We start from the raw sequence: 16,411 nt of genomic DNA, 5'->3' as shown, positions 1-16,411 counted from the left end.
ACCTGTATACCAAGGGGCAGTACCATTTTATCTATTACACCAATCAAAGATCTCGGAATAATTGTACATATCAGCCATTTACCAATTATTATTTCTTACATCGTAATGGACCATTCAACAATCCAATACACAAGGTTCACTTCCTACATGTGTTCTTTGCATCTGACAAATCTCATTGCTATTATCCAGATAAAAAATGCTCAATACAAAAAAATCGGGAATGCCCTTTTAAGGGCATACCTCATAGGCGTTGAGGACACAGGATATTTCTCCATTTATGACTCACCGCATTCAAGTAGCCATATGTGCTAATGTTTCAGTGTGCAGGTTTTATTTGTGTTTCAAGTGGTATATTTATTTTGTACATAACATCTAGCAATGAATTTATATTAGCTTTTAAAGAAGAATGTGAAACAATAATAAATTCCCCAAAAATGTGGATATATCCGGCACCCAAATAAAAACAAATTCCTTTATTAACTCAGAACATAGTAGAAAAATATTTAAACCACTGTCGCTTAGGCTACTTTCACACTAGCGTTGTTTGAATCCGGCGTTCAATTCCATCACCGGAACTGCCCGCCGGATCCGGAAAAACGTGTGAAAACAGTTTACATTTGAATCCTGATCAGGATTTTGATCACAATAAAAAAATGCATTGGAAAAAACTCAGCGCTGGAAAAGAAAAACGCTAGTGTGAAAGTAGCTTTACGTGTTTCGGGCATACATAATAAATTCAGGCATTGTTTGTTCTATTACTTAATTGTTCACTTTATTACTGCTTTATTACTAGTTCTCTAAACACCTTAAATTATGTTTGTGTAATTGTTTACAGGTTGTAAGGGACAAGGTTATAGGTTAGCATACTTTCACACTAGCGTTATTTTTTTCCGGTATTGAAATCCGGTAAAGGGTCTCAATACCGGAAGAAAACGCATCAGTTTTGTCCTAATGCATTCTGAAAGGAAAGCAATCTGTTCAGTATGCATCAGGATGTCTTCCGTTCTGTCCCTTGTATGGTATTTGACTGGACAAAATACTGCAGCTTGGTGCGGTATTTTTTCCGGCCAATATCCCGGAACTCTACCGCACTTATCGGATCCGGCAATACATTTCCATAGAGATGTATTAATGCTGGATCTGGCACCAAGTGTTCCGGAAATTGCCGCGTTGCCGAATACGGTTTTCCGGTCTGTGCATGTGCTGGGACATAGGAGGAGATATTTTTGTTTTTGATCTTTGAAAAAAATAAAATACCGGATCCGTTATTCCAGATGACACCGGATGAGACGGATCCGGTATATCACCGGATCCATCTAACGGATCAAGAAAAAACATATTTCCGTTTGCATACGGTTTGCCGGATCCGTTGCCGAACTGCCTGCCGGATCCGAACAACGCTAGTGTGAAAGTACCCTAAGACTACTTTCACACTAACGTTTTTTTGCGGATCCGTCATGGATCTTCAAAAACGATTCCGTTACAATAGTACAACCGCATGCATTCGTCATGAACAGATCCGGTTGTATTATGTCTTCTATAGCCATGACGGATCCATCATGAACACTATTGAAAGTCAATAGGGGACGGATCCTTTTTCGTTCAGTTCAGTTTTATCCCCATTGACAATGAATGGGGACAAAACTGAAGCATTTTCATCCGAAAATTGAAAAACGCTAGTGTTAAAGTAGCCTAAGGTATGCAGCATTTTTAATTTTATTACTTTGAGTCAATTACTTTTTTTTATAATTTGCATTCATTTTCATTTGTTATTTTTATGCATACTTTTTAACCCAAATTTTTTTTAAACCTTCATTTTTTTTTTCCTGTAAAAGCACTTTTACTTAAAATGTATTGTTTCATTTGAATGAATTGCGCCTCGGGTAAGCTCTAACATGAATCGGCTCAGGACATCCCTGGGGTTCATTATAATTTTCCTTCAAATATCAGCCCTGGTAAACTCCATTGCTTGGGCTGATGATCCGTTTCAAGAGACCCCCCTGCCTTGTGACGCCATGATATTGATCACAGCAGTTAAATGGCCAGGATCTCAGTTTTCATTGTAATCATTGATCTCAATAGTGCAATGTCTTTGTGGTTCAACTGATACCAAGTGTAGATGAGCTCTTAATTCCCAGATATTGACTATACACAATATATGAAAGTTAAAGCGAAATTCAGATAACATGTTCCCATGCGTAGAGCCAGTTGTGGAGATTCTCGTGCTACGAAACCACAACGTACATGTTCATTTTCCAGCAAATCTATTGACTTGTACGATGCTGATTGACACCAAGCATCCACTGACTTTCAAGTTGTTTTCTGTAACTTTAAGGGTCCATTCACACGTCCGTTTTTTCTTTCCTGATCTGTTCCGTTTTTTCAGGAACAGATCAGGACCAGATCTGGACCCATTCATTTTCAATGGGTCCTGGAAAAAATCGGACAGCACAATGTGTGCTGTCCGTTTCCGTTGTTCCGTTCCGCATGTCCGTTTAAATATAAAACATGTCCTATTCTTGTCCTGAAAAATCGGATCCTGGTACAATACAAAGTCAATGGATCCGCAAAAAACGGATGACATTCGGATGTCATTCCGTATGTCATCCGTTTTTTGCGGATTCCGTTCCTGGAAACACATAACAAATTTTTTTTTTTTTTTTTTTTTCAATTTTTTTTCAAAGAAATCCAAACAACTTTATTTGATTATTGAAATGTATACATGCTCCCGTTTTTTGCGGATCCGCAAAAAACGGATGACATACGGAAACATTTTCAGGAACAACGGATCCGCAAAAAACGGACCGTTTTTCAGGATGAAAAAAAACAGGACGTGTGAATGGACCCTTATATTGATGTACTATCCTTAGGACATGAAATTAATATTTGATGTTGCGGACTGGCTGGCATTAAGCGCTCTTTCATTCATAGCTTTCTCAGACACAGTGCTGCACATACGGCTGTGTCAGTGATTGGTATTGGCGCTGTGTCCTAGTCTTTTGATTGGGACCAGAAGGGTTTTCCAAGATTTTTTTTTACTGATGACCTATCCTCTGGATAGGTCATCAGTATCTGATCTGTGGGGTCCGACGCCTGGGACCCCCGCCGATCAGCTGTTTGATAAGGCACCAGCGCACATGTGAACACCACTGTGCTTACCAAGCACAGCACCGTACATTGTATAGCAGCTGTGCTTGTTATTGCACTGAATGTGTCGTCACTGGCCTAGGAAAAGCAGCGCCGCGGCCTTCCGTCTGATGAAACTGAGCTAAACAGATCCGACACACAATGTAAGTCAATGGGGACGGAACCGTTTTCTCTGACACAATCTGGCACAATAGAAAACGGATCCGTCCTCCACTGACTTTCAGTGGTGTTCAAGACGGATCCGTTTTGGCTATGTTACAGATAATACAAACGGATCCGTTCAGAACAGATGCAGACGGTTGTATTATCCGAACGGATCCGTCTGTGTAGATCCATGACTGATCCGCACCAAACGTGAGTGTGAAAGTAGCCTTAAAGACCTGTACTATACTTAGGCTACTTTCACACTAGCGTTCGGGCGGATCCGTTCTGAACGGATCCGCTCATAATAATGCAGACGGAGGCTCCGTTCAGAACGGATCCGTCTGCATTATATTAGCAAAAAAAAGCTAAGTGTGAAAATAGCCTGGGACGGATCCGTCCTAGACTTTCAATGTAAAGTCAATGGGGGACGGATCCGCTTGAAGATTGAGCCACATTGTGGCATCTTCAAACGGATCCGTCCCCATTGACTTACATTGAAAGTCTGGACGGATCCGCACGGATCCGCACGCCTCCGAACGGCCAGGCGGACACCCGAACGCTGCAAGCAGCGTTCAGCTGTCCGCCTGTCCGTGCGGAGGCGAGCGGAGCGGAGGCTGAACGCCGCCAGACTGATGCAGTCTGAGCGGATCCGCCTCCATTCAGACTGCATCAGGGCTGGACGGCTGCGTTCGGGTCCGCTCGTGAGCTCCTTCAAACGGAGCTCACGAACGGAAACCCGAACGCTAGTGTGAAAGTAGCCTTAGCTGTATACATGACATTACGTGCTGTTTGATTTAGGACACCTTTTCCCTTACTGCTGCCTTTGATAACCAAAGCTAACAATGCAGTGTGACTAATGAAGGTGTCATTGTAGAACCTTTGTAAGCAAGATTGTTACCTTGGCTACTTGTAAATAAGTTATATCTGCCAATTTTCCACCATTTCAAACACTTGTATTCAGGGGAATATGTGTCCAGATTAGGCTTCAATCGCATCTCCGTTAGGAGATCCAGCAAGCTGTTCCAGTATAGAGCATCACGCCGGATCCCCTACTTCACCGCCGGATCCCCTACTTCACCGCAGGATCCCCTACTTCACCGCCGGATCCCTTACTTCACCGCCGGATCCCCTACTTCACCGCCGGATCCCCTACTTCACCGCCGGATCCCTTACTTCACCGCCGGATCCCCTACTTTACCGCGGGATCCCCTACTTCACCACTGGATCCCCGTTGCATAAATTTGCGGTTTTCAGCAGGACAAAAAACGGTGCATGCAACATTATTATTTTTTTGTCGGGCGACAGCCTGAATTTGCTTCGTATCTCTGAAATGGAGATGTGAATGCAGCCTTTAAAAAAAAAGCTGACATCCAGCATTAGATTTTTCACAGTGTATCCTGTTGATTTTGGCAAAACCTGCCAAAAATTCCCATAAGGCCTTTCTCACACAACCGTTTTTTTCCCCGTTTACGGGCTGTTTTTTGCATTCTGTATATGGTCCATATACGGAACCATTCATTTCAATGGTTCCGAAAAAAAAACGGAATGTACTCCGTATGCATTCCGTTTCTGTATTGACATATTTCCGTTCCGTTAAAACATAGAACATGTCCTATTATTGCCCGCAAATCACGTTCCGTGGCTCCACTCAGGTCCTTGGGTCCGCAAAAAAAAATGGAACACATACAGAATGTACTCTGTATGTCTTCCGTATCCGTTCCGTTTTTGCTGAACCATCTATTGAAAATTTTATGCCCAGCCCAATTTCTTCTATGTAATTAATGCATACTGTATATGTCATAAGGAAAAACGGAACAGAAACACAAAGAAAAGAAAAAACGGCACAACGGACCTGTAAAAAACGGACTGCAAAAAGCCATACGGTCGTGTGCAGGGGGCCTTAGTGTGCAAGCACGGCCACCAATGCTGGATTGAAGAGCGGTCGTAACCATGGAAACGAGCAGTGTATAATGTGATGGAAAAATAAATCCAGCCAGCAAAGGAGACAATAAGGACAATCACAATACATTAGTAAGTGCCCTGTATTAACTGCATCGACATAAATGCAGTTTGCTGAAGTGAGACAACCCCTTTAAATTCTTCCGCACTGACATCTAAAGGGCTTTGCAATAAAAAAACAAAATAGTTCCTTCCACTTGCTGCAAGGTTGATACAGTTGTATCCAGTCCAGACAATCCTCTGTTAGTTATGCCACATGTACATGACCGTATTTTATATCCATGTTGTATCCGGATTTTTTGCAGATTGCACACGGACCCATTCATTTTTACAAGTCCGCAAAATACACAGACAACAAACGGGTGTCACCCGTGTGCTGTCTGCATCCGCGTGTCTGTTCTGCAAATTATAGAACATGTCCTATTCTTGTCCCTTTGGTGGACCAAAATAGTTGTTTCTAGTGATGACAATGAGAAACATGCTGATTGCACATTTAAAATATTCCGATTTTGTAGATCCATGGTTTGCACACTGAAATGCAGACGTGGTTGTGTGCAGGAGGCCTTAGGCTGACCGTATGGCTTTTTCAGTGTTTTGCAGTTTGTTTTTTACAGATCCGTTTTTTGTTTCCGTTGTGTGTCCGTTTCTGTTCCGTTTTTCCTTTATGTTTTTCGTATGGCATATACAGTATACAGTAATTACATAGAAGAAATTGGGCTGTGCATAACATTTTCAATAGATGGTTCCACAAAAACGGAACGGATACGGAAGACATACAGAGTACATTCTGTATGTGTTCCCTTTTTTTTTGCAGACCCATTGACTTGAACGGAGCCACGGAACGTGATTTGCAGGCAATAATAGGACATTTTCTATCTTTCAACGGAATGGAAAAACGGAAATGGAATGCATACGGAGTACATTCAGTTTTACGGAACGCAAAAAACGGACCGTAAACGGCGAAAAACTTTTCGTGTGCAGGAGGCGTTACGGTGTGTTTACATCTGTGTTGGGGGCTCCATTGTTAGCCTCCATTGCAGATTTCCCTGAAAGGGTGGAGAAAGTAGCGCACTATACTATGCTATTTTGTTTAGTAGAAGGACACTGTAACAATAGCCTGGCAGGCCTTGTAGTCAGCAGAGTCCGTTGGGCGCTGTTGCTGTTTGTCTTCTGATGGATGCAGGACTTCTGTCATTTCTTTTGTTCAACTCTTGTACAATGGAGGAACAAAAATAATTAGCAGAAGCATGGCACCAATGTGAACAAGCCCTAAAATGCATTAGCAGCAGCTGCACACATCTCTCTTTTGTCATGATAGTTTGCCACTATACACAGCATTGAAAATGTATCAGCCAGAACTGTGAGCTGTTTAGCCCACAGAAGATCAGCTAGCCCCTTAGGCTGAGTTCACACGAGCGTGTCCGGATAAGGTCTGGATGCGTTGCGGCAAACCCGAGCGAGTAGGTACCCAATTACAGTCAGTTTTGACTGCGATTGCGTTCTGTTGTTCAGTTTTTATCGCGAGGTGCAATGCGTTTTGCATGCGCGTGATAAAAAACTGACTGTGGTACCCAGACCCGAACTTCTTCACAGAAGTTCAGGTTTGGGTTAGGTGGTGTGTAGATGTTATTATTTTCCCTTATAACATGATTATAAGGGAAAATAATAGCATTTTTTAATACAGAATGCTTAGTAGGTGGTCAATTGAGGGTTAAAAAATAAAAAATAATTAACTCACCTTCTCCTCTTGATTGCGTAGCTGCCGGTCTCTTCTTACTTCTTTAATCATGAGCTGCCGGCTAAAGGACCTGTGGTGACATCACATCACATGGTCCATCACCATTCATTCATAACTTCTAGCAGAAGTAATAAAGGAATGGCACAACATAGAGACATAAAAATAGATGCTGCAGAATTGTTATCACATGGGGAATGCATGAAGCTATCAAAAGAGGCATGTCAGGAGTGGTTAAAGGTGCCCTTTAAAGGTCTCTAGTCTACAACTAAATGAGTCTTTTTATATTACAGAGGAGATATATAGTACTGGTCTTAACAATTTTACGTTTACATTTTGGTGTCCGCCTGGCCGTGCGGAGCCAAACGGATCCGTCCTGAATTACAATGCAAGTCAACGGGAACGGATCCGTTTGACGTTGACACAATATGGTGCAATTACAAACGGATCCATCCCCATTGACTTTCAATGTAAAGTCTGGAGTTCTTTTATACCATCGGATTGGAGTTTTCTCCAATCCGATGGTATATTTTAACTTGAAGTGTCCCCATCACCATGGGAACGCCTCTATGTTAGAATATACTGTCGGATATGAGTTACATCGTGAAAACTCATATCCGACAGTATATTCTAACACAGAGGCGTTCCCATGGTGATGGGGACGCTTCTAGTTAGAATATACTACAAACTGTGTACATGACTGCCCCCTGCTGCCTGGCAGCACCCGATCTCTTACAGGGGCCCGTGATCAGCACAATTAACCCCTCAGGTGACCCCCCCTCCCCAGTTTGAATATCATTGGTGGCCAGTGCGGCCCCCCTCCCTCCCTCTATTGTATTAATAACATTGGTGGCACAGTGTGCGCTCCAACCCCCGGCCCCCCCTCCCTCCCTCTATTGTAATAATAACAATTGGTGGCCAGTGTGCGGCCCCCCCCCTCCCTCCCTCTATTGTAATAAGAACATTGGTGGCCAGTGTGCGGCCCCCCCGGCCCCCCCTCCCTCTATTGTAATAAGAACATTGGTGGCCAGTGTGCTGCCTCCCCCGGCCCCCCCTCCCTCCCTCTATTGTAATAAGAACATTGGTGGCCAGTATGCGTCTGCAGAAAATCACGGAAAACGGAACGGCCACGGGTGCACACAACGGTCGTGTGCATGAGGCCTTAATTACACGGTTCAGACCCTGTTCACACACCACGGGCAGGTTATGGTAGGACCCCATGCGTGCTGAGACACCGTGACGTGGTGCATGAGGGGCTCCGATATGTTCCTGAATGGAAGATATTGGCAAAGTTCTTAGCTTTTAACATCGGCCTGAGGAATTAGCTAGTATTGTCAGTTGTGTATCATTTTGGTGCATTTTTTGCAGTGAATTCTGTTCCCTCAGCCAGACAAGTATTATATGCTGTGGGCTCAACTCCACTATACAGCGAGGATGAGCTTCTAGAGGACAGTCAGCAGCTACTGGTCAGCCAAGATGTGGAGGAGACATCCGCCACTACCTCCGGTAGGCGGGCAAGTAGTGATGAGGAGAGTGGCAAGGGAGCTGGTGTTGCGAGTGGTCAGGCTCCTGACCCAGAGACGGTTGAGGAGGACATCAGTGACGTGTGGACGGTACTCGATGATGATGATGTAGCTGATTGCACTTGGGAGCCAGGTGACAAAGGGGCTTCATCATAATAAGGAGAAGAGGGTGGCCGCTTGCCCATATGGCAGCGGCGGAGCCAGCAAGTTGCTAGCGTGGCCGAGAGTCAGCAGGGTAGAAGCAGTGGAGGTTGGGAGCCAAACGTGCCTGGGGTAGACCAACCGCTTCACAGGAGCCTATCTGCCCGGAAAGTAGTGGTGCAGGGGTTCACAGAAGCAGCGGTGGTAGCAGTCAGTGCGGAGTGTTGGGGGTAAAATCACCTACTTGGCGGTGTGGCAGTTTTTTGTTAAGCGACCGGAAGAGGTGAACATGGCCATTTGTAGAATCTGTGGGCAGAAGGTGAAGCGAGGCCAGGGTGCCAATGTTGGCACCACGCCCCTGCGTCAACATATGCAGCATCACCATAAAGTGGCCTGGGAGAACCGTGGCTCCGATGTGGTGGTCCAGCCTGTTGCAGAAACCTCTGCATCACCCAGTGGCATGCACCCGATTTCAGGCAGTCAAGGCTCCACCACCTCAGCCAAAGGAAGCTGTCTGCCCTTCCCATCATCTGCTGGTCGTGATGCTCCTGCTCCTCATCAGTCATTCTGTCAGCAATCGATCACCAAAGCGATTGCTAAGAGACAACACTATTCGAGCATTCATCCAACGGCGCAAAAGCTGAATGTGCTCCTGGCCAAGTTGCTGGTGCTGCAGTCCCTCCCTTTCTAAGTGGTGGACTCTGCACCTTTCAGAGAACTGATGACTTGTGCCGAGCCGAGGTGGAGAGTCCCAAGCCGTCATTTCTTTGCCCAAAGGGCAGTACCAGACCTGCACACATATGTAGAACAGAAGGTGGCCAGTCCTTGAGCCTGTTGGTGTCTGCACAGCAGCGTCGACGTGTGGAGCTGTAACTACAGTCAGGGACAATACATGTCCCTTACGGCCCACTGGGTGAATGTGGTTCCCGCACATGTCCTCAGCCTCCACTGCAGGGACAATTCACAGTGCCCCTCCAGCATACCACATGTGCAGGGCACAGCAGTGTCACAGTGTTTTGCACCTCGTTTGCCTGGGCGAACGGAGTCACACAGGGGAGGAACTGCTCTGTGTCCTTCATCAAGAAATCGAATCCTGGCTTTCTTTGCAACAACTTAAAATCGGAACCATAGTGACTGACATCGGGAAGAATATGGTGTCGGTGCTGCGTCAAGGAGGGCTGAGCCGTGTGCCATGCCTGGTTGTCAAGCAATTCCTGAAGTCTTCCACCCATCTGCAAGACATCTTAAAAATGGCCAGGAAACTTTGCATGCACTTCAGCCACTTGTACACCGCAAAGCACACCCTCTTTGACCTGCATCAGCAGAACGGCATCCCCCAACATAGGCTGATATGCGACATTTCCACCCGCTGGAATTCCACCCTCCATATGTTGGACCAACCTTACAAACAGAGAAAGGCCATAAACGATTTCTTGATGATCCAAGCAGACAGGAGTACTCCCCTGTGTAACTTTGATGTCAGCCAGTGTCAGCTCATGCGTGACACCTGCCGCGTTATTTGTCAGTCGCCAGGACTACTAGATGAACAATGTCATTCCACTGCTTCTTGTCCTGGAACAGATGCTGGTAAATCTGGCTGGTCAGTAGACTGGAGACGTAGCGCCTAGATCTCACGGCCACGTGAGCCCTGTGGGGGCTGAACTGGAGGAGAACATTGGAGCACAAGCAATGTGTAGCGAAATTGGTATTTTTTTACACACAGGTGGAGGAACAGGAGCAGCCAGAGTAGCTACAGGGTGATGAGGAAGACGAGGCAGAGGACCCAGACACACTGTGGTAGTATACAGTGGAGATGGAGGTAGGGAGTCCCTCCGAGTCACTTGCACAAATAGCCTGATGCATGATCACTTGCTTGCGTAGTGACAGCCGAATTGTCAGCATTAGGAGACATCCTATGTAGTGAGTTGGCTGCAGTCTATCTGCGCCATTATCCATCCTCTCGCAGGTCTGACCGGCAGGGCCCTCTGCGCTCACGCTCACGTTCCTCTGCTATAGCTGCCGTGGCAAGGTGGGGGGGGGGGGTAAGGAGCAGTTCCAGCTCCATCAGCAGAAACTTGAGTCTAGAGTTGCTGATGAGCAGCTTTCTTCACCCACCTAGTGAAGAAACTACTCACCACCAGCAGCAGCAGATAGACCTGAAGCAGGACCTGAACCAGCAGGTGGTGGCATAGCATACTTGGAGAGCACCCTACCACCCCACATTGAAGATCCGCTGGACTACTGGGCAGCCAAACTGGATTTGTGGCTGCAACTGGCAGAGTTTGCCCTGGAAAACCTGTCCTGCCCGGCCAGTAGTGTGGCATTAGAGCGGGTGTTTAGTGCAGCGGGGCCATAGTTACCCCAAGAAGAACTCGCCTGTGCACCCAAAATGTGGAGAGACTGACCTTTGTAAAGATGAATCAGGCGTGGATCAGACAGAATTGCCTGATGAATCAGACTAGATCATCCATGGTGCCACACTAACACTTTGACAAAAGAGACCAGTTTCTTCTGGCTACCTTCCTCAGCTACTATTCTGATGCTGCCACCCTCCTGATGCCACACATCTGATGCTCCTTCTTTCACCCACCATCTTCAGCTAGTACTGGTGTTGCCACACACCTCCCCATTCTGTCAATGGGTCACTGTGGTCTTCTGATGCTGCTGCCACCTCACCACTCAGGTCTCCTGATGCTGCTGGCACCTCCACACTGTCATCCTGCTACCCTGTGGCCTCCTCCTGATGATGCTGCTGCCACCACCTCCACACTCTGTCATTGTGCCACTCTGTAACCTCATAATGCTGCTGCTGCCGCCTCCACACTGTCATTGTGCCACCCTGTGGCCTCCTTCTGATTCTGCTGCTGCCACCTCCACACTCTGTCATTGTGCCACTCTGTGGCCTCTAAAGCTGCTGCTGTCACCTCCATACTGTCATTGTGCCACTCTGTGGCCTCCTCCTGATCCTGCTGCTGCCGCCACCTCCACAAACTGTGAGTGTGCCACTCTGTGGCCTCTGATGCTGCTGCTGTCACCTCCACACTGTAATTTTGCCACTCTGTGGCCTCCTGATGCTGCTGCCACCTCTACACTGTCATTGTGCAACCCTGTGGCCTCCTTCTGATGTTGCTGCTGCCGCCACCTCCACAATGTCATTGTTCCACTGTGGCCTCCTGATGCTGCTGCCACCTCCAGACTCTGTCATTGGGCCACTCTGTAGTCTCCTCATGCTGATTTCACCTCACCACTATGTCATAGGGCCTCTCTGTGGACTTCTCATGCTGTTCCCAACCTCCCCACTTCATGACTGGGCCACTATTTTCCTTTCAGCCTGGCTGACATCATCATTTATTTGACCCTTATTCTGACCTGTCAATAGAAAGGAAAACTGAGACGCACGACGAATCCTGTCTATGTAACAGCTGTAAGGCCTGCATGCCACGATCCCTATTTTGCATCAGAATTGGCTTATGATTTGGTAGCCATAAGCAGGAGTGGGTACAAAACACAGAAGACATGAAAACATTCCATTCACGTGTCATCTCTGCTTTGGATCCACTCCTGTTTGTTTTTTTTTGGCTATAGCAATACTGATAGATTACTGACCAAATGCTGACCAAGTGAAGGTGGATGCTCCACAGACAGGATCTGTTTTTTGAGTGTTATTGCTCTGACGGATCAGAGGAAGGGCAAAATAATCAGTGACGTCAACACTAACTTAACTCTGACACCCACGCCCCTCTGTCGGGGGGCTCTACTTGTATAAGCGTTTAATAGAACAGGTTCTGTAGAAATCTATGTGGAATCAGTGAGTTGGTGTAAAAGAAGTGCGCTCTTTCACGCCATAGTAGGATCTTGGGCCTCTGCACGGTTCTTTATACTTGGCGCTAACTGACCTGTAAGACTGAGTTCACACTTGAGTTATTTGGTCAGTTTTGGCCCTGTAACTGCCAAATAAGTGAAGTGTGCATTGATTCTGAGGGACGCCTGTCATCTACATGTCATACATACTCACAGTATTATTTCACTACCACAGCAGACTCCCTATGCCTGTTACTGCAAGGCACAGTGTTCTACACCACTATGAAGGCTCTCTGCAACCAGGAAATAGCTGTTTTTTAACATGATTCACCACAAATAAATTCTGATCGAACCTAATTATTCTGGAAAATTCGTTGAATCGGCCAAATCAAATTTTTGAGAAAGGCAAGCATAACTAGAGTCGCCCAACTGCAAGGTTGAACAGGAGGAACATACTCTCAGAATGTGAAAAAGAACAAATAGCTGAAAATCTGCTTTCCTTCATACCCCATATCTACAGTTACTCTCATTTGTAAAATTGTGATAGGGATGATTGTAAAATTATATATATTATAAAATGTAAAATTATATATATTATAAAATTATATATATATATATATATATATATATACACACACACACCGTATATAATATTTATAAAAATAAGGTTCTGAATGAGAGTAAGCATATAATGGGAAGTTTATTGCATTATCTGTTTATAGTGTGATTAATAAATGATCTCTTTATGTATTGTGAATACAATGTGACTCAATGCTATGTGAAGAGCTTTCACTTGTGCATGCCCCAGCTGAGATTTTCAGTGCATAGCAGAAAGCATATGATTTAGCCAGCTGTTAGAAATTCCATTCATGACTGTTGTAAACTATTCAGTTCAGTAGCTCAGAAATTAATGTATGTCTGCTGCTCACACATATTTATAGACAGAGGCCTCATGCACACGGCCGTTGCCCGCCCGTGGCTGTATTGCGGCCCGCAAACAGCGGGTCTGCAATATGCGGGCACCGGCCGTGTGCTTCCCGCATCACGGATGTGGACCCATTCACACGGAACCCCATGGAAGCACTACGGAGTGCTTCCGTGGTGTTTCTGTCCGTGCCTCCGCCCCACAAAAAATTTGAAAATGTTCTATTTTTATGCGGTCCCGGCCACCGCACGGACGTTGCCCGTGCATTGGGGACCGCAGATTGCAGTCCCCAATGCAAGGAACGGCTGCCTAACGGCCGCGTGCATGAGGCCAGCTTCAGAGCTTGGCACTACCAACTGTGCCAAATGCTGTGAGCTATTTTAGTGGCATCTATTTCCGTTTATTGACCGTCTGAGACAAATTGAAACTTAAATATGTTTTTTTTTTCTTGTTCTGGTCAGTTAAAAAAGACATGTACCGTAAGCTGCAAACCTGTATGTAAAGTACACATTAAAACCCACTAAAAGATTTCCAAATAGAGCCAAAGTCCAGCCTTGTTTCTGGTGTAATTGGCATCCCATAACTTTAACTCCCACTTTTTCCATGTATCATATTGTTTAATTATACATAAGGCAGACTTGTAATGGTTCATGTACACTACAAACCATGCAAAAGTCAATAACATCCATACATGTTGTGATGGATACCACCCCTCGTGCCCGCTTGAAGTGAACTACGTCTAGCTTACGAGACGCAGTATGGTCCCTGGTTACCAAGGTGTGACGTTACGTCCTCCTGGAAGAGCAGGTAAGGTCAGCTTGGTACAGTTTACACAAACACCTTCTGTCCACACGGGCACAGAGAGGCAACAAGCTGAGGGAGCCTTTTCACTGCCGCCATGAAACAGCGCTTTCCCAGCCCAGGAAATCTGCCACCAGCTTCTCGTTTGATATAAGCCCGGTCCGCTAACGGGATTATATAGGGTAAGAAACCAACCCACGTAGCTTATAACTAGGCCGAAACATGGACGTGGGGATTCGTGATCGAGATTCAAGACAGCACAAGATTAAATTATATATTTAATCGCCTTAAGCTCGCACTAGATAGCACAATATGCACTAAGAATATATACAGTGGTCTGAGGTTACAAATAGAGGTAATATGGTACAAACAGGGTTACACAGACCACAAGTCAGTTACTGGGTAGATGAATGTTCCTTTGCTGTATTCACATAGAGGGCAGTGATGTCAGCTGGTTTCCAGGTCTCTCCAAACACATTTGCACGATGTGACCCCCTTTCAGAAAAAGACACGCCCGCTTGCTGGCACAAGCCTTTTAACCTGTAGCGGGTCCCTCCTTTCCTGGCCTTTGGGAGGGGACCACCCCCTCTGCTGGGCTGGCAGCAAATGACCCTCAAAATCCTTTAGGGTTCATAGCTCCAGACAAGAAGGTCACAGGGAGGTGGTTCCGGGTCCAATTGATCCGCCTGGGTTCTGGCTACAACTAGAGTCCGAACATGGTACCGCTATGTGGTTTCTGTGGGGAGTTATGTATATGTCCCCTCCCGGGCATCCTAGCATCAAGCCAGGAACTTGTGGATGTTTGGCTTTGCCCCTAGGATAGCAAAAAGATAACCAAATTATGCCTGGGATGGACAGACAATTCATAATTCCTTATGAAATGTCGGTGCCAAAATGTGTGTGGGAAAGTGATAGATCTGGTCTAGCGCTGAGACCTCCTGCCGGGAGTTTTCCTGCTACATCCTCCTGCTGCCTGTCAGCTGGAAGAGGTGTGACTTTATCCACCTGGGGCCTCCTTGAAGCCTGGACCCCTAAGGGGTTTCCTCCCTTTCTATATGACAGCAGATGGCTGGGGGGTGAGAACATATTTTGCATGTACACTGGCTGTGTACATGCAAAAGGTGAGTCAAATGAAAATCAGGGCTGCCAGTAAATGATAATCCATATTCCTCACACATGTCATGTATTAAATAGATAATTCTAGGCTAAATTACAAATGTGTGGGTCTGTTGCTGCCATAAGACCCTTACAGGGACTTAAGGACAATGGTGGCTTGCCACTAGGATGAACGTTAACCACCAAAACAAAGTGGCAGTGGTGCTCGGAAAGTAATGTGATACTTGACTTTAAACGAAACTTATGTACAGTACCATATAAACACAAGAACAGTACAAACAGTTATTTAATGAAATGGCTCTGCGTATAACATTTCATATACTGTATGTCTCTTGGTTTGCAAATTTAGGCTATCACAGGGTCACTGTGTGTGGTAACTCTGGTCCAAATGCTGTACAGCAGGGATGCCCAACCTGCGACCCTCCAGCTGTTGCAAAACTACAATTACCAGCATGCCTGGACAGCCTACAGCTATTAGGTATTATGCTGGGAGTTGTAGTTTTGAAACAGCTGTTGGGCTGTAGGTTAAGCATCCCTGCTGTACAGAATAACTTACCATATCCGTTTTCTTTTCTTTAGCACAACAGTTATGTTTGTAAAGGTACACTCACATGTACGTTATGAAATTCGGCATTGCTGGATACTGCCATTTACCGTTGGATCCCCATTGACTACTGTATAGTGGGGATACACCATTAATCTGGCCACCTTCCGGCATACAGTATATGCCAGACTACAGCTGGACAAACACCACCGTATGGTGCAGTTTTTGTCTGGTCAACAGCCGGCATTTATGGCCGATACCGGATTGCCTAATGCTAGTGTGAACCTACGTGTAACTAACAGCGCAGAACATTACTTTAAAGGGAGCTAGAACTATCCTGGTTGAACAAGAATTGCAAGAGGAGTTAATTCTGCAAGAGTAGATTACTCTATACTCTGACAGAGATAAGGATATGTACTTGATGTTTTATTTACATTGCTAGGTGTATGAGACATGCTATATATAATAGGTGACTGAGATTAGATACTACATAATAGTGTCAGGAAGACAGCGGTCTGTGACCCAACAGTGTTTTTAATTGGCTACTATATTAGAATGAATATATCAGAATGTTA

Source organism: Bufo gargarizans, chromosome 3 (assembly GCF_014858855.1).
Source record: "Bufo gargarizans isolate SCDJY-AF-19 chromosome 3, ASM1485885v1, whole genome shotgun sequence".
In the NCBI taxonomy this organism is placed as follows: domain Eukaryota; kingdom Metazoa; phylum Chordata; class Amphibia; order Anura; family Bufonidae; genus Bufo; species Bufo gargarizans.
The sequence above is the reverse complement of the archived record's forward strand: the minus strand, read 5'-3'. Positions refer to the sequence as shown.